Source organism: Erinaceus europaeus, chromosome 20 (genome assembly GCF_950295315.1).
Source record: "Erinaceus europaeus chromosome 20, mEriEur2.1, whole genome shotgun sequence".
NCBI lineage: Eukaryota > Metazoa > Chordata > Mammalia > Eulipotyphla > Erinaceidae > Erinaceus > Erinaceus europaeus.
In genome coordinates, this window is record NC_080181.1 from 5,920,147 (window position 1) to 5,930,833 (window position 10,687).

A 10,687-nucleotide genomic window follows, 5' to 3' on the forward strand; every position below is an offset into this window, starting at 1 on the left:
TAGCCCCAGCCCAGTAAACATTGACTGCAACCATGTAAAAGCCTAAGCAAGCATTGCCCAGCTGCAAATAGCCCACAGGACCAGAAGGGATTCTTATTTTAAGCCACTAAGTTTTGGATTGCTTTTACTTGTGTAGCAATAAAAATCCAGAACACTTGCCTTGGTTAAATCTTTGGAAACTAGGTCATTTCCTTCCTTCATGCTTGCTGAATGTGTATCTACTGAGTGCGTGACGATCTGTATGATTAGTACAGGGTGATTTGGTGTGCTAAAGAAACTGTATGTGATTTTTAGTTAATTAATTTTGTGTCACCAGGGTTATTTCTGGGACTAGGTGTCTGAACAATGAATATACCACTCCTAGCAGCCATTATTTCCCCCCTTTTTTAAAAAATAATTTATTTCTTTATTGGGGAATTAATGTTTTACATTCAACAGTAAATACAATAGTTTGTACATGCATAACATTCCCCAGATTCCCATTTAACAATACAACCCCCACTATGTCATTCATCATCTTTCATGGACCTGTATTCTCCCCACCCACCCACCCCAGAGTCTTTTACTTTGGTGTAATACTCCAATTCCATTTCAGGTTCAACTTGTGTTTTCTTTTCTAATCTTGTTTTTCAACTTCGGCCTGAGAGTGAGATCATCCCATATTCATCCTTCTGTTTCTGACTTATTTCACTCAACATTATTTTTTCAAGGTCCATCCAAGATCGGCTGATAACGGTGAAGTCACCATTTTTTACAGCTGAGTAGTATTCCATTGTGTATAATATCACAACTTGCTCAGCCACTCATCTGTTGTTGGACACCTGGGTTGCTTCCAGGTTTTGGCTATTACAAATTGTGCTGCCAAGAACATATGTGTACACAGATCTTTTTGGATGGATGTGTTGGGTTCCTTAGGATCTATCCCCAGGAGAGGGATTGCAGGGTCATAGGGTAGGTCCATTTCTAGCCTTCTGAGAGTTCTCCAGACTGTTCTCCACAGAGGTTGGACCAATTGACATTCCCACCAGCAGTGCAGGAGGGTTCTTTTGACCCCACACCCTCTCCAGCATTTGCTGCTGTTACCTTTTCTGATGTATGACATTTTCACAGGAGTGAAGTGATATCTCATTGTTGTCTTTATTTGCATTTCTCTGACAGTCAGAGACTTGGAGCATTTTTTCATGTGTTTCTCGGCCTTTTGGATCTCTTCTGTGGTGAATATTCTGTCCAAGTCCTCCCCCCATTTTTGGATGGGGTTATTTGTTGTCTTGTTGTTGAGTCTGGCAAGCTCTTTATATATGTTGGTTATTAAACTCTTATCTGATGTATGGCATGTAAAGATCTTCTCCCATTCTGTGAGGGGTCTCTTGGTTTGGGTAGTGGTTTCTTTTGCTGTGAAGAAGCTTTTTAATTTGATGTAGTCCCATAGGCTTATACTTGCCTTAGTCTTCCTTGTAATTGGATTCGTTTCATTGAAAATGTCTTTAAAATTTATGCGGAAAAAAGTTCTTCCAATATTTTCCTCTAAGTATCTGATAGTTTGTGGTCTAACATCCAAGTCCTTGATCCACTTGGAATTTACTTTTGTATTTGGTGAAATACAGTGATTCAGTTTCATTCTTCTGCATGTTTCAACCCATTGTTTCCAACACCATTTGTTGAAGAGACTCTGCTTTCACCATGTAATATTCTGGGCCCCTTTGTCAAAGATTAGATGTCCATACGTGTGGGGCCTCATTTCTGAGCTCTCAATTCTATTCCACTGGTCAGTGTTTCTGTTCATGTTCCAGTACCAAGCAGTTTTGATGACAATGGCCCTATAATACAGTTTGAGATCTGGGAGTGTGATGCCTCCGGTTCTGTTCTTTTTTCTCAAGATAGTTTTGGCAATTCTAGGTCTTTTCTGGTTCCAGATAAACATTTGTAAGCATTTTTTCTATTCTCCTAAAAAATGTGCTTGGGATCCCCCCCCCTTTTTTCACTGTCTCTTTTTTTTGATAGAGGTATAGAAAAATTGAGAGGGAGATTGAAGAGAGAGAGAGAGAGAGAGAGAAAGAGAATGAATCACCTTTAGCACTGCTTTGCCACTCTTGAAACTTTTACCCTATGGGTGGAGACCAAGAGCTTAAACCCAGACCTTTATGTAATTTTTATTATTTCCCTCCTGTTTTCCAGAGCACTGCTCGGCTCTGGCTTATGGTGATACATGGGATTAAACCTGAGACCGTGGATACTCAGTCATGAGAGTCTCTTTGTATAACCATTATGCTATCTACCCTTGCTCCCTTTACGTTATTTTTCATTTTTTTCCTCCCTCCCTCCCTCCCTCCCTTCCTTCTTTCTTTTCCCTTTTGTTGCCCTTGTTTTTTATTGTTGTAGTTTTTGTTGTTGTTATTTATGTCATAACTGTTGGACAGGACAGAGAGAAATGGAGAGAGGAGAGGAAGACAGAGGGGGGAGAGAAAGACACCTGTGAAGCGACTCCCCTACAGGTGGGGAGCTGGGGGCTCAAACCGGGATTCTTGAGCTAGTCCTTGTGCTTGGCGCCACGTGCGCTTAAATTGCTGCACTACCATCCAACTCCCTGTTTTTAAAATTTACATCCTACCTGCTTTAAAACTGGACTTCAGGGAGTCGGGTGGGAGCGCAGCAGGTTAAGTGCCCGTGGTGCAAAGCTCAAGGACTGGCATAAGGATCCTCTGGCTCCCCACCTGCAGGAGAGTCACTTCACAGGCAGTGAAGCAGGTCTGCAGGTGTCTATCTTTCTCTCCCTCTCTCTGTCTTCCCCTCCTCTCTCCATTTCTCTCTTTCCTATCTAATAACGATGACATCAACAACAACAATAATAACTACAACAATAATAAAAGAAAAATAAGGGCAACAAAAGGGAAAATAAATATATATTTTTTAAATACTGGACTTCAGATGCACTTAGGAAGTAGTTCACCCACTCAGATACATGCCTTGCCGCAGAAGAAACCCTGGGCTTGAGTTCTGGTGCCACATGCAAGCACCATGACTAGCGCCAGGGGAGCCCATAGATGATAAAGCAGTGCAGAGGCGTCTCCCTTCTCTTTGTGTTCTCTCATTCCCCTTTCTACAGTTGTTCCCACTCTCTAAATAAAAATAATGCATATGGAGGTCTACCTTCCCAGAGCCCTGCCCCAGTAGGAAAAGAGAGAGGCAGGCTGGGAGTATGGATCGACCTCCCAATACCCATGTTCAGCAGGGAAGCAATTACAGAAGCCAGACCTTCCACCTTCTGCACCTTGTAATGATCCTGGGTCCATGCTCCCAGAGGGATGAAGAATAGGAAAGCTTTCAAGGGAGGGGATTAGATACAGAGTTCTGGTGGTGGGAATTATATGGAATTGTACCCCTCTTATCCTATGGCCTTGTCAATACTTCCATTTTATAAATTAAAAAAAATAATAAGTTTTAAAAAAGTGAAAAAATAATGCAAAAAATTGCTTAGGAGACTGCTTAGTGGCAGCATATACCACTGGGTGGTGGTGCACTGATTTGAATGTACACATTACCATGTACAAGGACCTGGATTCAGGCACCCACTCTCTTCCTGCAGGGGGAAGCTTCAAAAGTGGTGAATCAGGGCCACAGGTATCTCTATTTCCCCTTTCCCTGTCAATTTCTCTGTCTCTAACAACAACAAAGTCATATCCTTGCTGTTTAGCATCCATGTCTGAAAGAAGAGAGGACTAAAATCTAGACGTCAAGCAGTGAAATTCAGGTTCAAGATTCCAGTGGGATCTGTGTCAAAAATATTTGTGGCACATAAACATTAATTACAGCTCTTTCTCCATTGTATGTAAAAAGGAGTGTGGTCCTCTCTTCATTTCAACTGATGCTAATTCAGAAGTCTATTTTGGAGTTTCATATGATACAGGATAATGAAGTCTATGATAGGATCCGAAAACTTGTGAAACAGCGAAACAGGCATCCAGGTCTATGAATTGATAACAACCATCAAAACCTACACTAAGGACCCAGCATGTACCACTAAATGTTTTACTTTGGGTAGAATATCTCTCAAAGAGACAAAGGACCTTGCTAATAATGACTACACACTGGGGAGAACTGGGCATGGGTAAGAGATAGTAGAGATTTTTCTTTTAAATCCATGTCTTTTGGGGGATATTATTATTGTGTCATCTTTTTCTAGAAATTAATTAATAAAGGTAAAGAAATAGTACTACTTCTAGTAATCAAACAACATTTATTAAAATTTTTTATCTATAAAAAGGAAACATTGACAAAACCATAGGATAAGAGGGGTACAACTTCACACAATTCCCACTACCAGAACTCTGTATCCCATCCCCTCCCCTGATAGCTTTCCTATTCTTTGACCCTCTGTAAGTATGGACCGAAGATCATTGTGGGATGCAGAAGGTGGAAGGTCTGGCTTCTGGAATTGCTTCCCCGCTGAACAGATCAATTCATACTCCCAGCCTGTCTCTCTATTTCCCTAGTGGGGAAGGGCTCTGGAGAAGCGGAGCTCCAAGGCACGTTAGTGGGATTGTCTGTCCAGGGAAGTCTGGTCGCATTGTGCTAGCATCTGGAACCTGGTGGCTCAAAAGAGAGTTAACATACAAAGCCAAACAAATTGTTGAACAATCATGGACCTAGAGGCTGGAATAGTGCAGGTGAAGTGTTGGGGTGGGGGGGTCCTCCATTTTGTAGATAACTAGTAAGCATATTTTAGTTATATTCCAAAGGGCCTGTAGCTATACTAGTGGGTTTTTTTGTTTGTTTGTTTGTTTGTTTTGTTTTTCCTGAGCCTGAAATCTGACATGCAGGTGGATCCAAATTATTGTCTGGGGAGATGATGTTATGGCTGGAAAAAGGACCAGAAAGCTGAATCAGGGTAGAGAGTAGCTCCCTAATACGGGAAAGGGGTATAAATATTGTTGACTGTAAACCCCATTGATTTGATGTGATCTGGGGCCCATAATTAGCTTAGGAGCCTGAGTGACTTCTGCTTCCCTGTAGATCTGAGCTCACATTCTGTGGTCATGAGTGGGAACATTCCAAGCTGTCCCAATATCGACCCATCTTCCTCAGGTGTAGCATAGAGTATGTTGTCCATCCTCCTTTCAGAGGATGAAACATTCTCTAGCGTTGTTGATCCAAGTTGAGGGCAAGGTCCTATGGGGGCCCGCAAAGGGTCTATTTTGTTGTTTCTGATAGAAATGACCAGTGGAGAGAGGGATTTATTCGCGTTCTAGGCCCATCAGGTCTGTTTGGGAATCTCAAAACTCCCAGATTAGGGCCCCACCTGGTGAAATGGCTTGATAGTGACTAAAGAGTTAAAGTATACTGGCCAGTCTCTTGCCCTTATTCAGCTTTTGCAGTCCTTGCTTTGATGAGGTTTGCTTTGGAGTGAGTGAGGGAAGTGTAATAGGAAGTAGGTGAGGAGGGTATCTAAGTCTAATTGGACACTATTTCATTATGAACTTTATACTGACTCACTACAGACTATTGTGTATTTTTGCTTTCAGGTATATATTTGCCCTAATTTATGGATACATGTGAACATATGCTCTATCTTATGGGACCTGGCCTATATCTAGGTTTTGGGACTTTGTTAGGAAGTGAACCTCCTGGAATGAAATTAGAGAATACTATGAACGGAAAGGTCTCACCTGAGTGATGAGGGTGAAGGGCTGGCATTCTATGTCTGACGTCTCTGGACACAGTCTGAGGTGAAGCATGCTGAGATGGTACTTGTTTCATTGATTAGGTTGGAATCGGCGGATGCAATATCATTTGGTATGACTTGAGAGAAGTATGCAGGGAAGTGAGCTCCACCCCAGAGTTTCCAGGATTGGGACAAACATAGGCTTTATAGAGGAAGCGGGAGATTCCTGTTGTCTTAGGGTTTAAGGAGACAATAGATAGTTATTGCCATAATCACATTGTTTGGCAGTTGGGTTAACTTTGAAAAATCCCTTTGTTAGGATTTGCTGTATCATACACAACATCACCATAATTTATGTCCTTTGACATTATTTGTATATAGCTGTGCCACTGTCTCTTTAATACATAGGCTGAGTCTTTGATATGTTGACTCTCTTAAAAGCTTAGTCCAAGGAGAACAAAACCAATACCACTTTTTAAAGTAGTTGTATAATTTAAGATATCTAAACGTAGTAATTCTTGGGACAGCAAAATAGCTCACATGAATTTTGTTCCTGCTTTTCTGAGCATGTGACCCAGGTTTGAGCTGGGCCCCCACCTCGCTGGAGTTAGCTCTGATGCTGTTTTCTGTCACACACCACCACCACCAACCCCCTTGGGTCTCTCCCTATCTGAAAAGACTGTCTGGAGCAATGAAGTCCTAGAGATGGCCACAGAACAGGCAAACAAAAACCCAGTTCTCATTCATTTATTCAGCACATTCACTGCATGTGCCAAGCCTATTCTAGGATATGGGATATGAAGGAACAAGAAATCCTGGTCTGAGCCCCAGCCCCCACTTGTGGGGCTGCAGAGGTCGTCTCACAAGCAGTGAAGCAGCTCTGTAGCTGTCTTTCTCACCCACCTCTGTCTTCCCCTTCTTGCTCTCAATTTCTCACTGTCCTACCCTACAACAATAACAATAACAACAACAAAAATGGGAAAAAGATAGCTTCCAGGAGTAATGGATTCCTAGTGCAGGCACTGAACCCCAGCAATAACCCTGGAGGCAACTTTTTCCTGACTCCCACCCCTTTGAGGTGTCCAAAATCACCCTCTGTATTTCTGTAAAAAGTGATCTGAACCATTTTATTTATTTATTTTTTAATTTTTTAAAATTTGCTTTTCCCCCCTTTTGTTGCCCTTGTCGTTTTATTGTTGTTATTACTGTTGTTGTTATTGATGTCATCGTTATTGGATAGGACAAAGAAAAATGGAGAGAGGAGGGGAAGAAGGGGGGAGGAGAGAAAGATAGACACCTGCAGACCTGCTTCACCGCCTGTGAAGTGACTCCCTGCAGGTGGGGAGCTGGAGCTTGAACTGGGATCCTTACGCCAGTCCTTGTGCAGGTCCTTGCGCTTTGCGCCATGTGAGCTTAGCCCACTGCGCTGCTGCCCGACCCCCAATCTGAACCATTTTAAATAGTTAATAACAGTGCAACAAGAACATTATCTGAATAATTTCAAAATGTGTAGGGGGGATGCTTTTAAGAATCTCTCAGGGCGCATGTGATGGTGGGCCTGGTTGAGTGCACATGTTATGGTGCTCAAGGACCTGGGTTCAAGCCTCTGGTTCTCACCTATATGGGGTGAGCATCATGAATAGTGAGGCAGTGCTGCAGGTGTCTCTAGCTCTCTCATTTTCTATGTGCCCCTCCCCTCTCAGTTTCTCTGTTTCTATCTAATAAAAAACAAAATATAAATATTATAAAAAATAATCTCTGTCAAGTTTCTGTTTCCTTTCTCTAACTTTTGTATGTCAAAAACATTGTATGAATTGTCAAGTGTGACCTGTCTAAAGAACAGCATTTTCTTTCTATTTTTAACTTTCATGCGATTTTCCTTTTATTTATTTAGTAACTCTTGCAATTTTTTTCTCCTCATTTATGTGAGACTTCAGCTACATTTATTGATTTAGAGAAATAGTATATTTTGTAATCCTAACAGTCTTGATAATAGTTTTGCAATCTCTTTTTTTTATTATTTTTATTTATTTAAAAAAGGAGAAATTGGGAGTTGGGCTGTAGCGCAGCGTGTTAAGCGCAGGTGGCACAAAGCACAAGGACCGGCATAAGGATCCCGGTTCAAACCCCGGCTCCCCACCTGCAGGGAAGTCGCTTCACAGGCGGTGAAGCAGGTCTGCAGGTGTCTATCTTTCTCTCCTCCTCTCTGTCTTCCCCTCCTCTCTCCATTTCTCTCTGTCCTATCCAACAACGACAACAACAATAATAACTACAACAATAAAACAACAAGGGCAACAAAAGGGAATAAATAAATAAAATAAATATTTAAAAAAAAGAATTAAAAAAATTAAAAAAAAAAAAAAGGAGACATTAACAAAACCATAGGATAAGAGGGGTACAACTCCACACAATTCCCATCACCAGATCTCCATATCCCATCCCCTACCCTGATAGCTTTCCTGTTCTTTAACCCTCTGGGAGCATGGACCCAACATCATTGAGGGTTGCAGAAGGTGGAATTGCTTCCCCGCTGAACATGGGCATTGACAGGTCGATCCATACTCCCAGTCTGCATCTCTCTTTCCCTAGTGGGGTGGGGCTCTGGGGAAGCAGAGCTCCAGGACACATTGGTGGGGTTGTCTGTCCAGGGAAGTCTGGTTGGCATCATGCTGGTATCTGGAACCTGATGGCTGAAAAGAGAGTTAACATACAAAGCCAAACAAATTGTTGAACAATCATGGACATAAAGGCTGGAATAGTGCAGATGAAGTGTTGGGGGTTACTCACTGTAGACTATTAGTGTGCTTTTGCTTTCAGGTATATAGTGTGCCCTAGTTTATGGATATGTGTGAACATACGCTCTATCTTATGGGACCTGGTCTATATCTAGGTTTTGGGATTTTATTAGGAAGTGAACCGCTTGTAATGGAATTAGAGAATGCTATGAAAGGAAAGGTCTCATCCAAGTGATGAAGCTGAAGGGTTGTCATTCCACACCTGAAGTCTCTGGACACAGTCTGAAGTGAAGCATGCTGAGGTGGCACTTGTGTTGATTAGATTGGGATCGGCGGATGCAATATTATTTGGTATGAATTGAGAGAAGCTTGAAGTAAAGTGTGCCCCACCCTAAGGTTCCAGGACTGGGGGGAATATAGGCTCTATTATGGAAATGTGAGGTTCCTGCTGTCTTAGGGTTCAAGAAGATGATAGTTATGGTTATAATCACATTATTTGGTAATTGGGTTAACTTTGAAAAATCCCTTTGTTAGGATTTGCTGTATAATATCCAACATCACCATAATTTATGATCTTTGATATTATTTGTATATAGCTGTGCAGCTGGTTGCTTCTGTTCTCCCTGATCTAGGATTTTGAGAGTCAACATATCAAAGACTCAGCCTATGTATTTTCTTACTGCTTAAAATAACACACATTTATTCTCTTATAGTTATGAAGATCAGAAGTCTAACATCAGTTGTACAAGGTTAAATTAAAGCTACCAGCAGAATTGGTTTCTTCTGGGAATTCCTAGGGGAAAAAAAGTGTTTCTGATTTGCAGACTCAGCATATGTGCTGGTAGGGAAATATTAGAAGAAACATTTCATTTGAGACCTTGCTTGGAAGAGCTAGTGCTGCTGTTCAGAGAGGAGCTGAAGAAGGAACTCCTTGGCCTTCACTGATTCTCCACACTAGGTTACATTTACAGTGACCGCTCCATAAAAATTTACCAAGCTAGAATCAAATTATACATTAGACTGAATTAGGTCTATATTATATTATATATTTATATTATAAATTCGACCTAATTTCCTCTTCTTTTCTTTTCAAATGTCTCTTTTTCATCCTCTGTCCTTCCCAAGCACAAAGGAGGATATAGATTGAAAACGGTCATGTGAAATTATTACAATTTCTTTCTCATTTCATCATTTATGTCTGCCCATGGATAGAACTTTCTGTATTTTTTTTCCCTTTGCCAAATAAAGTGTACTTCAGATAGTAAATCTGCAATAATTGTTTTTTAATCAAGTTAATATATTATTATAAAGCATGCTAAAATTCTTGTGGCATAGAATTGTGTTTTCCTCCTACTAAAGATAAAGTAGCTCTACCATACTTTTAAATATGCAATTTCAGGGCTGGAGGGATAGCATAATGGTTATGCAACATTCTTCCATGCCTGAGGAGCTCTGAGATCCTAGGTTCAATCCCCAGTGCCACCATAAACCAGAGCTGAGAAGTGCTCTGGTCTGTCTCTGTCTGTCTCTCTCTCTCATTAAAATGAATTAGTAAGGGAGTAGGGCGGTGGCACTTGGGGTTAAGCACACGTGGCACAAAGCGCAAGGACCAGCATAAAGATCCCGGTTCAAGTCCCCCGGCTCCCCACCTGCAGGGGAGTCGCTTCACAGGTGGTGAAGCAGGTCTGCAGGTGTCTATCTTTCTCTCCCCCTCTGTCTTCCCCACCTCTCTCCATTTTTGTCTTTCCTATCCAACAACAACGACATCAATAACCACAACAATGTTAAACAACAAGGGTAACAAAAGGAAAAATAAATAAATATAAAAAATTAAAAAATAATAAAAATAAATTAGTTAAATATTTAAATGTGGCTAATGACACAACCTCTTTTAAAGTATATATGTGTGTGTATATATATATATATTATGCGTGTGTGTGTGTGTAATTTCAAAGTTGTAGGAGACTAATTTAGTGCAGGAGTGACTTTCTCAATGTCCTCATCACCTACACTCTGCTTGAGGCTGGGCAGGGTAAGATACCCAGGCATGTGGCTCTGAGGCAGTCGGAACTGGCGAGATAGCAGCATATATGCTGAGTTTGCAAGTTGTATGCTGACATAATCAGGAAGCATATGGGTGGGGGGCAGACATCAGCTTGAATATCAAAAAGTGGGGAATGAGGGGTTCATAATCAGATTTAGAAAAATTTTGCTAAATTTTCAACAAGTGTGTAATTCCTGTGGGCTATTGTTTTGTCATCTATAAAGCTGAGGGGGTGTAGCCTCATTCACA